This window comes from Chlorocebus sabaeus, chromosome 9 (assembly GCF_047675955.1).
Source record: "Chlorocebus sabaeus isolate Y175 chromosome 9, mChlSab1.0.hap1, whole genome shotgun sequence".
Taxonomy (NCBI): Eukaryota; Metazoa; Chordata; class Mammalia; order Primates; family Cercopithecidae; genus Chlorocebus; species Chlorocebus sabaeus.
The window spans coordinates 85,709,166-85,721,272 of NC_132912.1; the positions used below are offsets into that span (position 1 = coordinate 85,709,166).

The 12,107-nt window shown below is 34.4% G+C and overlaps 1 protein-coding gene across 3 annotated transcripts in view; it reads left to right on the forward strand.

The window, feature by feature from the left end:
• Positions 1-12,107, forward strand: part of PCDH15 (protocadherin related 15) — a 1,804,329-nt gene that overhangs the window by 709,568 nt on the left and 1,082,654 nt on the right. For all 3 annotated transcript variants that reach the window (XM_073019143.1, XM_038008761.2, XM_073019145.1), the window contains one exon: positions 8,900-8,950. The gene's annotated coding sequence lies outside the window, so the exon portion shown is untranslated. The remainder of the gene's footprint in view (positions 1-8,899; positions 8,951-12,107) is intronic.

Below are 12,107 nucleotides of genomic sequence, written 5' to 3' on the forward strand. Positions count from 1 at the left end.
TATCATATTGAAAAAGAAATGTTAAGAGGGAGAAATTTTTGTATTCATGACACGCATGGAAGTGTTCTGTTTTGACAGAAGAGTTCTTCATGACTCAGACATCTCCACCCCTGTTCCTGTCCATAGGGAACTATTGATTCTCATATTAACATTGGAAAAGACACCTCTTTCCAGCTTTCTAAGGATTATAGCAATATTATCTTTCACGACCTAGTTTCCTTCAAAAGCCTTGCCTTCTCAGGCTTCCTGTAACTGTCCTAGGAGCTGGCATTTCTTATCTTGTTTGCAAATTATCTCACATCATCTGAACTATTACAACGCTTTGAAAGTGATAAAGAGATCAAATAATTAACTTGTTGCATTAGAAATGAAGAAAAATGTGGAAAAATTCATAAATACATGATTCTATTTCTTTGACGGCATGCTTGGAAACTCCATTAGCTGAATTTATCTCATTATTTATCAAGTAAATTCATTGGCTATGCCAGGATTTTATACATTTCAGTGAAATAAATACAATGTTACTTGTATGTGCTTATGTTGATAAAATGATGATTAAATGAATTTAAAAGATTAAAGCCTGTGTCCAAGTTCTGACATAATTATTATTTTTAATCCCTGTTGGAAAGAAAAGAAAAAGAAACACTTTCGATATTATCCTTCTATTTCAGTGTATCAACATCTTTATAATGTGGCACTGTGCAACTGAGGAAAGAATCTGGGCTTTGCGGCCAAATCCTTGCTCTGTCTTTTATTTATTAGGTGTGGGGCCTCAGGCAACTTCTCTGAACACCGGTTTTCTTATATGAGTTTGAAAGAGGTATAGTCATTTCTGCTTCATAGTGTAGTTGTGTGGCCAGAGCCAAAGTAGGTAATAGAAAATGCCTGATACATAGCAGATGCTCAAGGAACAAAAGCTAATTTTAAAATATAATTTTTATTTCTCTTGTATTTTATCTTTGCCCTTTTTTTCTTTATACCCAACTTCTCACCTTTTCTCCACACTTTACCTCTTGCCCTCCTGAGAGTAAGCTGTGATACCTCAAATAGCACATGAAAATTGATTAGAGTTAAAGAAGTGCAGCATACTGAAGTGATGTGATCAAGTGTGGGGCAGCTAGGAAAAAAAAAATTCTGTTTTTGTTTGTTCATTTGCCTGATTGGTAGTTTATTTCTAGTCTTTCCTTAAGGCACCTAAATGTCATGGTTCCCTCTGATGGCACAGAAAGAGAAAGGCTCTCTCTCTTTACATTTCTATCCATTATGCTCTTATGTAAATATATAATTGTAAATGCAACTTAGTGGAAGCTATAACTGAAATAGTTATGAAACTATTTTGTCATCTTATTATGTAGATTTTGTTTCAACCTGAGATTTTTGTTTAATTATCATATAATTGAACCCAAACCAGGTTGACCTAGGAGGGAAAATATTTAGGATAGGCATATAAGCTACCACAATCAAGTACATAAATTGTAATTAGGTAGTCTCCTCTCTTTGTATGGTTAGATGGAGTATGAAAATCTATTGGAGGTATTGTTTAAAGTACAACCTTGCATAAATAGACTAAAATTTGGGCTTAAGATGTAAAGTTAAAATATAATAATAATAAGAAAATGACATTAATTATACTTCCACAGCAGAATATATAGTGATTTTGCAAAGGTGAAGCTAAAAAGAAGAGAGAGGGGAAACCAAAAAACAACCAATGATTTTTAGTTTTCCTTTTATCTTTGTTTAATTTCAGAGCATGATATTGTTTCATTGACCTACATAAAATAAACCTGAGGGCGTAAGTATCATGTTAAAAGGAATAGGACAACATAGTAACTAAAGCCAGTGAAAACATTTGCCTCAAAAAGGCAGTTATTTGTGCCATAATAGTAATAATGTGTCATTGTCTAGAGTGCACTCAGGATAAATGGTTCAGCATTACCAATTATACATCTTGGCTTGGCAGCCTGTAGTTTTATTGTTGTGGGAGGGAACTATGCTCTTCATATTCCCTTGACAAATGAACTCTACCATTTAAATAACTGTTGAAACACTGCCATAAAATGAAGACGTACAGAATAGTGTGTTTGTGGAAAAATGACTTGGTTCCTCTGAGTCGTTTTAGAAAATTAGCACAATGCATTAAATCAAGTGTCAGGAAATTTCATGCTCATACCTACAATAACTTTTATTTGTGAATCAATTATTCAATTGTTTCTAATACTAGATTACAGTTTAATTATACTTAGTGCTCTCTAATGCTTCATAAAATACTTTTCCAAAAAAAAAATTATGGCACAAAATAGGTTTAGTTTCTTGTTTCTATTTTTATTTTTCAGATTTCATTTTGTTTTCTGTAGTTACAATATTATATGTGACCTATGCAGGGAAACATTCTAATAGGGAACAAAGTGATCATCATATTCTTAGCTATTATACTTTGGAAGTCTGAATGGTCTTCCAAATGAATTTGATATATTTTCTTAACCTGTGAATTAAAATAATAGCTTCAACTTACTTTAAAGGTAATGAGTAATGCTTTGTTAAGACTATTTGAAACACATTGAATATAATAAAATTTGAAGTTGTATTTTCAAAAAAGCCATATATTCAATTGTTTAGTTATGTAGCCACTTCCCATCCAAATGAATACTGTAGTGTTCATTTTATTGGCTTAGTATCCCTTCTTTTCTTTCGTACCTAGTCTGTTTCCTCATTCATACCTCCAATCGTCATCTTTATGAAGGTCATTCTTTTTGGCATTTGAGTAAGGGAAGGGCAATGAAAATGATCATATATATTTGGCTACTTAAAGAACAAAGTCCAATTTGAAAAGTCAGGGATAATAAAAGCCATTACTTGTTAAAGAGGCTAGGTTCTATATTATATACATAGTGATGATAATCCCCCTAACTGGGAAAGAACAACCTGTAACTCGAGGAGATGAAACAGCTTGCCCAAGTACAATGACTGCTAAAATTGCAGCACAAAACTGTGTATCTATGGCTATCTTTGCAGTCCATGCTCTTTCCCTCCCTCTCAGATGATTGAAATAAATAGCTAATGAGAAAATGTAGCCAAGGCACAGACATTCCATGAATTTATTTATCTAGAGCAGATTACAGCCATTTGGGGGAGGGAGGCTTACATATCCTTGGTAAGGGCACTGATACTTCGCCCAGAAATGACATATCTCCTGGTTCGTTGTTATATTAGCGCATTTGCACACTGCTATAGAGAACTACCAGAGACTAGGTAATTTATAAAGAGAAGAGGTTTAATTGACTCACAGTTCCACAGGCTGTACAGAAAGCATGGCTGAGAAAGCCTCAGGAAACTTACAGTCATGGCAGAAGGGCAAGGGGAAGAAAGCATCTCTTAACATGGTTACAGGAGAGAGAGGGATCAAAGGGGGAAGTGCTACACACTTTCCAACAACCAGATCTCCTGAGAAAATATTATCAATCATGAGAATAAGAAGGGAGAAATCTGACCCTATAATCCAATCATCTCCCATCAGGCTCCTGCCCCAACATTGAGGATTATGACTCATCATGAGATTTGGGTGTGGACAAAAGGCCAAACAATATCAATGGTGTATCAGCCCTTTCAAATAGGATAATGACTTGTGCATCCACATTTGTTTTTACCTGACATGACAATATATGAAAGTAGGTATAGAACTTATTGATTAAACCCAACAACTCAATATCAAGATATAAAATAAAATTCATTCTTTGAATATAAATGAGACAATCATTTTTTTGTTTGCTTGTTTCAGTTACATTAAAATGCAGGTGAATTTGAAGCTATGATTTCATGAGTTTTTGGAAGAATGGGTCCTGTAATATTGCAAAAAAATCATTTGAACTAGAATTTATTAATATGAATATTTGGTAAATTTTCTTAATAAATATTTATATAGAAGATCTTCAGATGCACAGTTATAAAATTAGTATCTTCTGATGAGAAGAAATTAATCCATTCCATATTAATTAGGTTATCTTCAAAATATTTTTTATATGATTTATTCCTACAACTTTTGAAATAAATGACTACAAATATTTCACTTTTATTTGCTCAAATTGATTTATTAGAAGAGGCAATAGAGATCTTAACTATATATTCACAAGCATTATCAAGTCATTTTCAGTTAAGCTTTTCTATAGAAGTAATGGATTATAATATGAGTCATATAAGGACTACATAAGACTGTGTATGTAGGTGCCAGGTAAATTACATTGACTACATGTTAGAAAAAAAATGACATTTATTTCAGGTAGGAGTAAATCTCTAAAATAATATGGTCATGAAATAAATATATGTGTGTATGTCAGTTGCTAAAATATAAGGCAAATTCATGAATACATCACATTATTAGCATGTATATTGCCACCAGATGATAAAATTCTCTGTGTCTTATAAACATCAAAATCTACATTCAAAAGCAATATTACATATATTTCATAGAGACTTGACACTGGTTGATGAAGTTCTGCAATAAAATTGTACCAATTAAGCAATTCCAGAAAACCGTAACCTTAATGCTCTAGCTTTGTCCTATTTTATTTTATTCATTTATTTGTTTTTGAGATAGTGTCTCACTCTGTCATTCAGCTCACTGCAACTTCCACTTCCCAGGCTCAAGCGATCCTTCCACCTCAGGCTCCTGAGTAGCTGGCAGACAGACGCCACCACATCAGGCTAATTTTTTGTAGAGATAGGGGGTCTCACTGTGTTGCCCAGGCAGGTCTTTAACTTCCGAGCTCAAGCGATCCACCTGCTTCGGCCTTCCAAAATGCTGGGATTACAGGCACGAGCCACCACACCTGGCCGCTTTGTTCTATTTTAATATTCACTTGGTTATTGTTATCACAAGGTCTAGAGCACAAATGATATCCTACATGTGAAAATCTAGTGCTGCATCTTTTAATAATTAATTCCTAAAGCAATCTGAACATTACCTGGTGACCAATACTATCATAATACTCTAATTACAAGATAAAGGGCAGAGAGTTTTGGTAGCTTGGCTTGCTTATTCTGAAACTAAAATATTTTGTGACAACTTTACTGCATTGAGACTGAGATATAAACTGGGTCACTGAAGGTTAATTTCCACGCTATGCTCCTATTGAGTAGTGAAATTCATATCTAGAAAAATGTATTGTTGCCATTTATCCATCGTCATATGTACACTTTTTGTTTAAGCAAATTGGAATATATCTTGGTGATGTTTGTGTTAAAAAACCAAATCATAGCAACGCTTTTTAATGTCAAAGTCATTCCTGAAGAAATCTGTAGAATGCAATTTTTATTTGTAAAAGTAATGGAGTGAAATTAATGTATTCCTTTTGAAATGCAAACAAGTTTAACTTTTATCACTTATTTAGTTACCACCTTAACTAAATACTGGTAAACTTATCTTAAACTTTAGATAAAATCAATAAGGATTATTTAAGACTTTGCTCAAATCTCCTTCAATCTGCCCTATTTATTAAATATTATAAGTTTCAACCACCCTACTCACAACCTTCTTTTTTACAGTCACATTTTTTTCCCTTAAAATTGTCACGTTCGAATATTGTATATAAGTTACTTGTTTTATTTGTGTTGCACATTGTTTATTTCCTGGGTATTGCTGCCAAGTAAGTCCAAAGTAAAAAACTTTTAAAAATGTGTTCACTGATATATTCCAGGTGCCTAGAAAGATGCCAGGTACACCTGGTATATAGTGATCAATAAGTTTGAACATGCCTTAAATAGTAAGTAAAAAATTTAAACAATTAGTGACAACAACACAGTAAATATTTTGTGGGTGTATATGTTTTAATTTTTTTCTTACAATTAATTGCATAGGCAGATAAAGAATACTAATTGTTGCAATTGAGAAACATTTTAGGGAGGCTTGGATTAAATGTCTTTAAAAAAAATCATTTTATTATGAGAATGCACAGCAAATTTTAAGCAACTCTAAAATTTATCTATTTTCTACTGAAATATATACTTGAAAAATATGTCCTTCCTTTGTTAGAAAGTTATAAGAATAATACAAGTATAAATAGAACATCTTTGGCCGGGCGCGGTGGCTCATGCTTATAACCCCAGCACTTTGGGAGGCCGAGGCGGGCAGATCACAAGTTCAGAAGATTGAGACCACCCTAGCTAATACGGTGAAACCCCTTCTCTACTTAAAATACAAAATATTAGCCAGGCGTGGTGGCAGGCACCTGTAGTCCCAGCTACTTGGGAGGCTGAGGCAGGAGAATTGCTTGAACCCGGGAGGCGGAAGTTACAGTGAGCCGAGATTGCGCCACTGCACTTGAGCCTGGGCCACAGGGTGAGACTCTGTCTAGAAAAAAAAGGAAAGGAAAGGAAAAAGGAAAAAGGAAAAAGGGAAAGGGTAAAGGGAAAAGGGAAGAAAGAAAAGAAGGAAAGAAAAGAAAGAAAGAAAGAAAGAAAGAAAGAAAGAAAGAAAGAAAGAAAGAAAGAAAGAAAGAAAGAAAGAAAGAAAAGAAAGAAAGAAATCATCTTTAATCTCTATCATGAAGTAAAAATAAAACCATTGCTGTGATAGTTTATAAACTTTATAAATTTATTTTCTCACACTTAGAAACAGCTGAAAAAGAAAGAAAGCACCATTTAAGCAGATATTTACTTTCATATCCTTGTGATAAATAATAATATTTGAAATATTAAGATAAAAATTAACAAATTAAAAAACACCTTAAGGATAAACTATTTCAGCATTAGTTATTTGCAGCATCTTAATGTATTAGGATATAACTTAGATCCACTTTATATTCATCTAATTTCCACAAATAAATACTCCAAATACAGCAAGTGAAATATTTACAGGAACTTCATACAGCTGATTTTCTTTTGGTGTAATAATAATTTTTTTAAATGGCAATCGTTACTTTTATGAGAGCTTCTAATTCCAATCTTGTTATGAATGTGCTGCATGACCTTAAGCAAGGCTGTCTGGCAGAAAAATGTAGAGTTCAGTCTTCATGTTTTCCAAGTTTCCTTCCTCTTCTATGATTTTGTACCTTTGTCTCTTATTGTACCATATATGATTTCACTTTTATAGTAAAACACGTAGCATTAAGAAATATACATCTACTCTTTTAATTTACCAGTTTTGCATTTTTTAAACGGACATGTTATACTGAAACTATGGTTAGAACTACAATCTTTCTTTTTTTTTTTTTTTTTTTTTTTTTTTTCTGAGTCGGAGTCTCGCTCTGTCACCCAGGCTGGAGTGCAGTGACCGGATCTCAGCTCACTGCAAGCTCCGCCTCCCAGGTTCACGCCATTCTCCTGCCTCAGCCTCCCGAGTAGCTGGGACTACAGGCGCCGCCACCTCGCCCGGCTAGTTTTTTGTATTTTTTAGTAGAGACGGGGTTTCACCGTGTTAGCCAGGATGGTCCCGATCTCCTGACCTCGTGATCCACCCGTCTCGGCCTCCCAAAGTGCTGGGATTACAGGCTTGAGCCACCGCGCCGGGCCAGAACTACAATCTTTCATGCTATATGTTATCTACATATTCAGGATTCAAAATATTTCTTGTACTGTTTTCCTTGGGACTACATTTTAAAAAGGAAAGTACTTCCATAGGGGTCTGCCTTGTTCTAGGCAGTAAATAAATACTGCTTAGGACAATACTGAACTACGTATTTATTGGATAGAAAATTCAGTATTCCAATAAGTACTTAACTAGGTATTTATTGGCTAGAAAAATGATACAATGGATTATATCTTTATCTTATTTATTGAGAGAAGTGAGAGTTGGTAAAAAATCTGGGAAATATAAATAAAACATAGTATGATTATCATCCTGGAATAATCCTTAATTATCTTCTCTGAAGTATTAACTTAGATATCTTCTCTCAAAGCCAACAAAAGAAATTATAGTTTTTTCAAGATATGAAAATAACCCTAATTTATTATTGTATTATTTTATCCAAAACTTTATTTTGATATTCTTCAAAATATTGCAATGTGAAATATATCATTCTTCCATTTTTAAATAAATGAGCATATTAAATATATGTAAAATGTGTTAGGTTGTTCTTGAATTGCTATAAAGAAATACCTGAGACTGGCTACTTTTTAAGAAAAGATGGTTTAATTGGCTCATGGTTCTGCAGTCTGTACAGGAAGCATTGTGCCAGCATCTGCTTCTGGGAAGGCCTCAGGAAGCTTCCAATCAGGGTAGAAGGTGAAGAAGGAGCAGGCATCTCACATTGCAAAAGTGGCAACAATAAAGAGTGGGAGTGAGTGGTGTCACACACTTTCAAACAACCAGACATTGTGAGAACTCACTCTCACCAGCACCAAGCCATGCGGGATCTGCCCTCATGACTCAAATACTTCCCATCAGGTCCCGCCTCTAACACTGGAGATTACATCTCAACATGAGATTTAGAGGGGATATCCAAACTATATTATACAGAAAGAAGGATTTTTTCATAAGCTATTTTATTACCCAGGTATAATCATCAAATATATTCAGCTATATTTATTGCTCAGTTTTAGGTAAATTAACTAGTATATCAAATCTAAACACAATATGCCTTATGCATTATTTCCATACTGCTTGTGAAATTTGAGGAACTGGTTTCCAAAATGATCTAATATCTGAATCTAAAAGCACTTAAAGACAAAACATTTTGTGAATACAAAATTTAAGTAGAATTAACACATTTCTAATGGTACACACATATATAACATTTGTTTCTGGCTGTAAGAACATATAAAACAAGCTATAAAATATATAAACACCAGAAGTCACAAAGAAATATTTAGTAGTTAACAAATAGTTTTCTTTTAAATAACTACATAATTGCTGTTTCAATTCAAATTAGAAAATGTCTTTGACTGAATAAGTTCTTTTTATTTACAGGAATTTGCATTGTCATGTTTTGAAATACCATTCCAAAGACCTGAAAATAAGGTATGATATGTTTTATTTAATATTCAAGTATGTGTTTAAAATTTCATGTCAAAACAAACTAAGAACTGTATCTCAAAAGAGAATCATAAGTAGATTGTTGGTTTTTGAATTCAAGTTATAACTATCATTTTTTATGTTGCAGTTACTTTGTGATTGCTCTTTCCTTTTATTGAAAACCCACTTGTATAGAGATGTCCACTATTTGCTGGTTTATTCGAGTACAGGATCAATTGTTTGAAGCAGAATAATAACAATGTTGGTTTTGTTTTTTTTTTTTTTTTTTTTTTTTTTGAGACGGAGTCTCGCTGTCTCCCAGGCTGGAGTGCAGTGGCCGGATCTCAGCTCACTGCAAGCTCCGCCTCCCGGGTTTACGCCATTCTCCTGCCTCAGCCTCCCGAGTAGCTGGGACTACAGGCACCCGCCACCTCGCCCGGCTAATTTTTTGTATTTTTAGTAGAGACGGGGTTTCACCGTGTTCGCCAGGATGGTCTCGATCTCCTGACCTCGTGATCCGCCCGTCTCGGCCTCCCAAAGTGCTGGGATTACAGGCTTGAGCCACCGCGCCCGGCACAATGTTGGTTTTGCTTAATTTATTTGCCATCCAACAAAGACTTTCTTGCCAACCTATTTTGTAGCAACTGTCATGCAGCAATTGATATACAGAATGTAACTCATGTAGAAACATTTGTCCAAATCCAACAGCCACAGGAGCAAGATCGTGGGAAAGTATGAAGTAATCAATATTTGGAAAAACATAATATCTAAAATCTGAATTTGGGTTATAGTAAGACACTGAAAGAGTTCTTGGCTCAAGCCTGTAATCCCAGCACTTAGGGAGGCCGAGACGGGTGGATCACGAGGTCAGGAGATCGAGACCATCCTGGCTAACACGGTGAAACCCCGTCTCTACTAAAAATACAAAAAACTAGCCGGGCGAGGTGGCGGGCGCCTGTAGTCCCAGCTACTCGGGAGGCTGAGGCAGGAGAATGGCGTGAACCCGGGAGGCGGAGCTTGCAGTGAGCTGAGATCCGGCCACTGCACTCCAGTCCGGGCTACAGAGCAAGACTCCGTCTCAAAAAAAATCAATAAATAAAATAAAATAAAATATATGTGTATGGCTCTTTATTCTCAATATGTAATTGTTTATTGGAGTCATATAAAAGCACCTAATATTAAATTGAATTAAGTTATTACCTGAGATTTTAATATTAGAAATCCCGTTTTGTTGTTGTTGTTTACTTTGTATATTGTAAGGGGAAAATATTGCATTTAACAACAAAAGCATTTGGATATGCCAGATCACTTATTTGTGGCTCTTTTCTCTTTGAAGAGACTCATGTAACCAATGTTTTTCTGCCTGAGTGCTTGCTAAAAGGAAGGAAGAAAGTGCAGAAATATTAAAATCTGAAAAGTAAATGTCAATCTTCAAGGCCCTGGCTTTTAGGAAAACTTAAGGAGAAGAAACATTTTTTAAAAAACATCTTATTGACATGAATTGGCATTCATATGACAAGTAAAAATCCAGTTCATGGAACTAAGCTATTTTTCTTTTTTTGGCTGGGAAATTCAGCTGCTCCTTAATCTAGGGAATAAATCAAGAAAGAAGCATTGTAGTTCATTATTTCAGTCATGTTTTCATTCTTATATTCTAACCAGAACTTTCAGAAAAGTCAACAGCTGGGTAGAAGAATTTGGAATCTTTTCAAACTCGTATGTCTCAGCTGTTTCTTCTCTAGTTTTTGAAGGAAGCAAAATTAGATGTGAATGCTTTATGAATATACTTTCAATGCATGTTTCTAATTGAATATAGTAAAATAAAATTGAAAGTTAAATAAAAAAATAACTGATTTGCATTTATGTTTACCTACTTTGCTTCCTTAAAAATACCCCTGGGCGTGGTGGCTAACGCCTGCAATACCAGCACTTTGGGAGGCAAAAGCGTCCCTTGACTGATTCAGCTTGTTCTTTTTAGTGACATATACCTCAAAATAATAAGAACTATTGTTTCTTTGGTTCCCAAAATAATTATTAACCAAAACAGAAAGACAAATTGCAATAAAAACATCCCAAATTAAACAAAATAATGTTTTGCAGAGGAAATTTCTTGCCCCTTTTAGGAGTATTATTAGTTGGCATCATATAGTTAAATTACTAAAAGAATGTTACTGGCCTCTGACAAATGAGACAACAGTGCAAAGGGGGCAAAATCCTCTTCTCTAAGCTGTTATTCAGAGAACAGAAGGTGTAAAAATACAGTAGTGGTGAAATAATTTTTCAAATATTAAACTTATCTCTTGTCTTTGAGGTATTTGTCTGAGTATAGTACGATGAAGCCTCACCTAGACATTCAGCTCAAGGATTGCTATGATTTCCAAAGTCTTCAACCTGACTGTTTAGATCATTCTTCCTACTGCCTGAGTGGTAGTATGCTATGAATAATCTGTAGAAGTATAATCTCTGAGGCAGTAAATCTAAGATTTCTTATAGATGGGCCCTTCATGATTGACTTTTAGGAGAAGAGGAATTATGAATAGCCACAATCCAAATGATTAGTATGTGCCGTTGTTCTACTCTTATCAGGGTAAAATGAGGATACACTGTAGTTATTTTTATTGTTCATTCTAAGAAGCTGTCTTCAAATATCTATTTTTATGTATGTTCATATTTAAAAGATAAAAGAATGCACATCATGCTTTCTTATCTGAATATTTATTCTTGATTCTGCTGTCAGAGTGATGAATATGTATAGACGGGCACGTTGCAAGAGAACTTCTAAGAGTGACGGAGATAAGAAAATACTTAGTATTCTCAGTAATGGATAAATGAAAAGGAAATCTGTTGGTTACATTTGGTATTCAGTTCTTTTAATCAGTGCTGGTAAGGCAGGCTTCCAGAGTATTTTAGAATATTTAACATTCACTACTTCTTACATACAGGCCCAGAGGACATTAAGCAAGCAGAAGTTGCTTGCTTTGGGTAATTCTATCTCTCCTATTTTTGTAATGCTCTATAATAAGCAGACTTCCTTCATTCACATGCCGTTTTTATTTCTTTATGAATTTGGTGTCTTTCTAGTTGGCTAAAGGAATAACTGAATTTTTAACACAGAAATAAAAATCACTTTCAACATTGTGCTTGTTACAGGTATAGATAATCA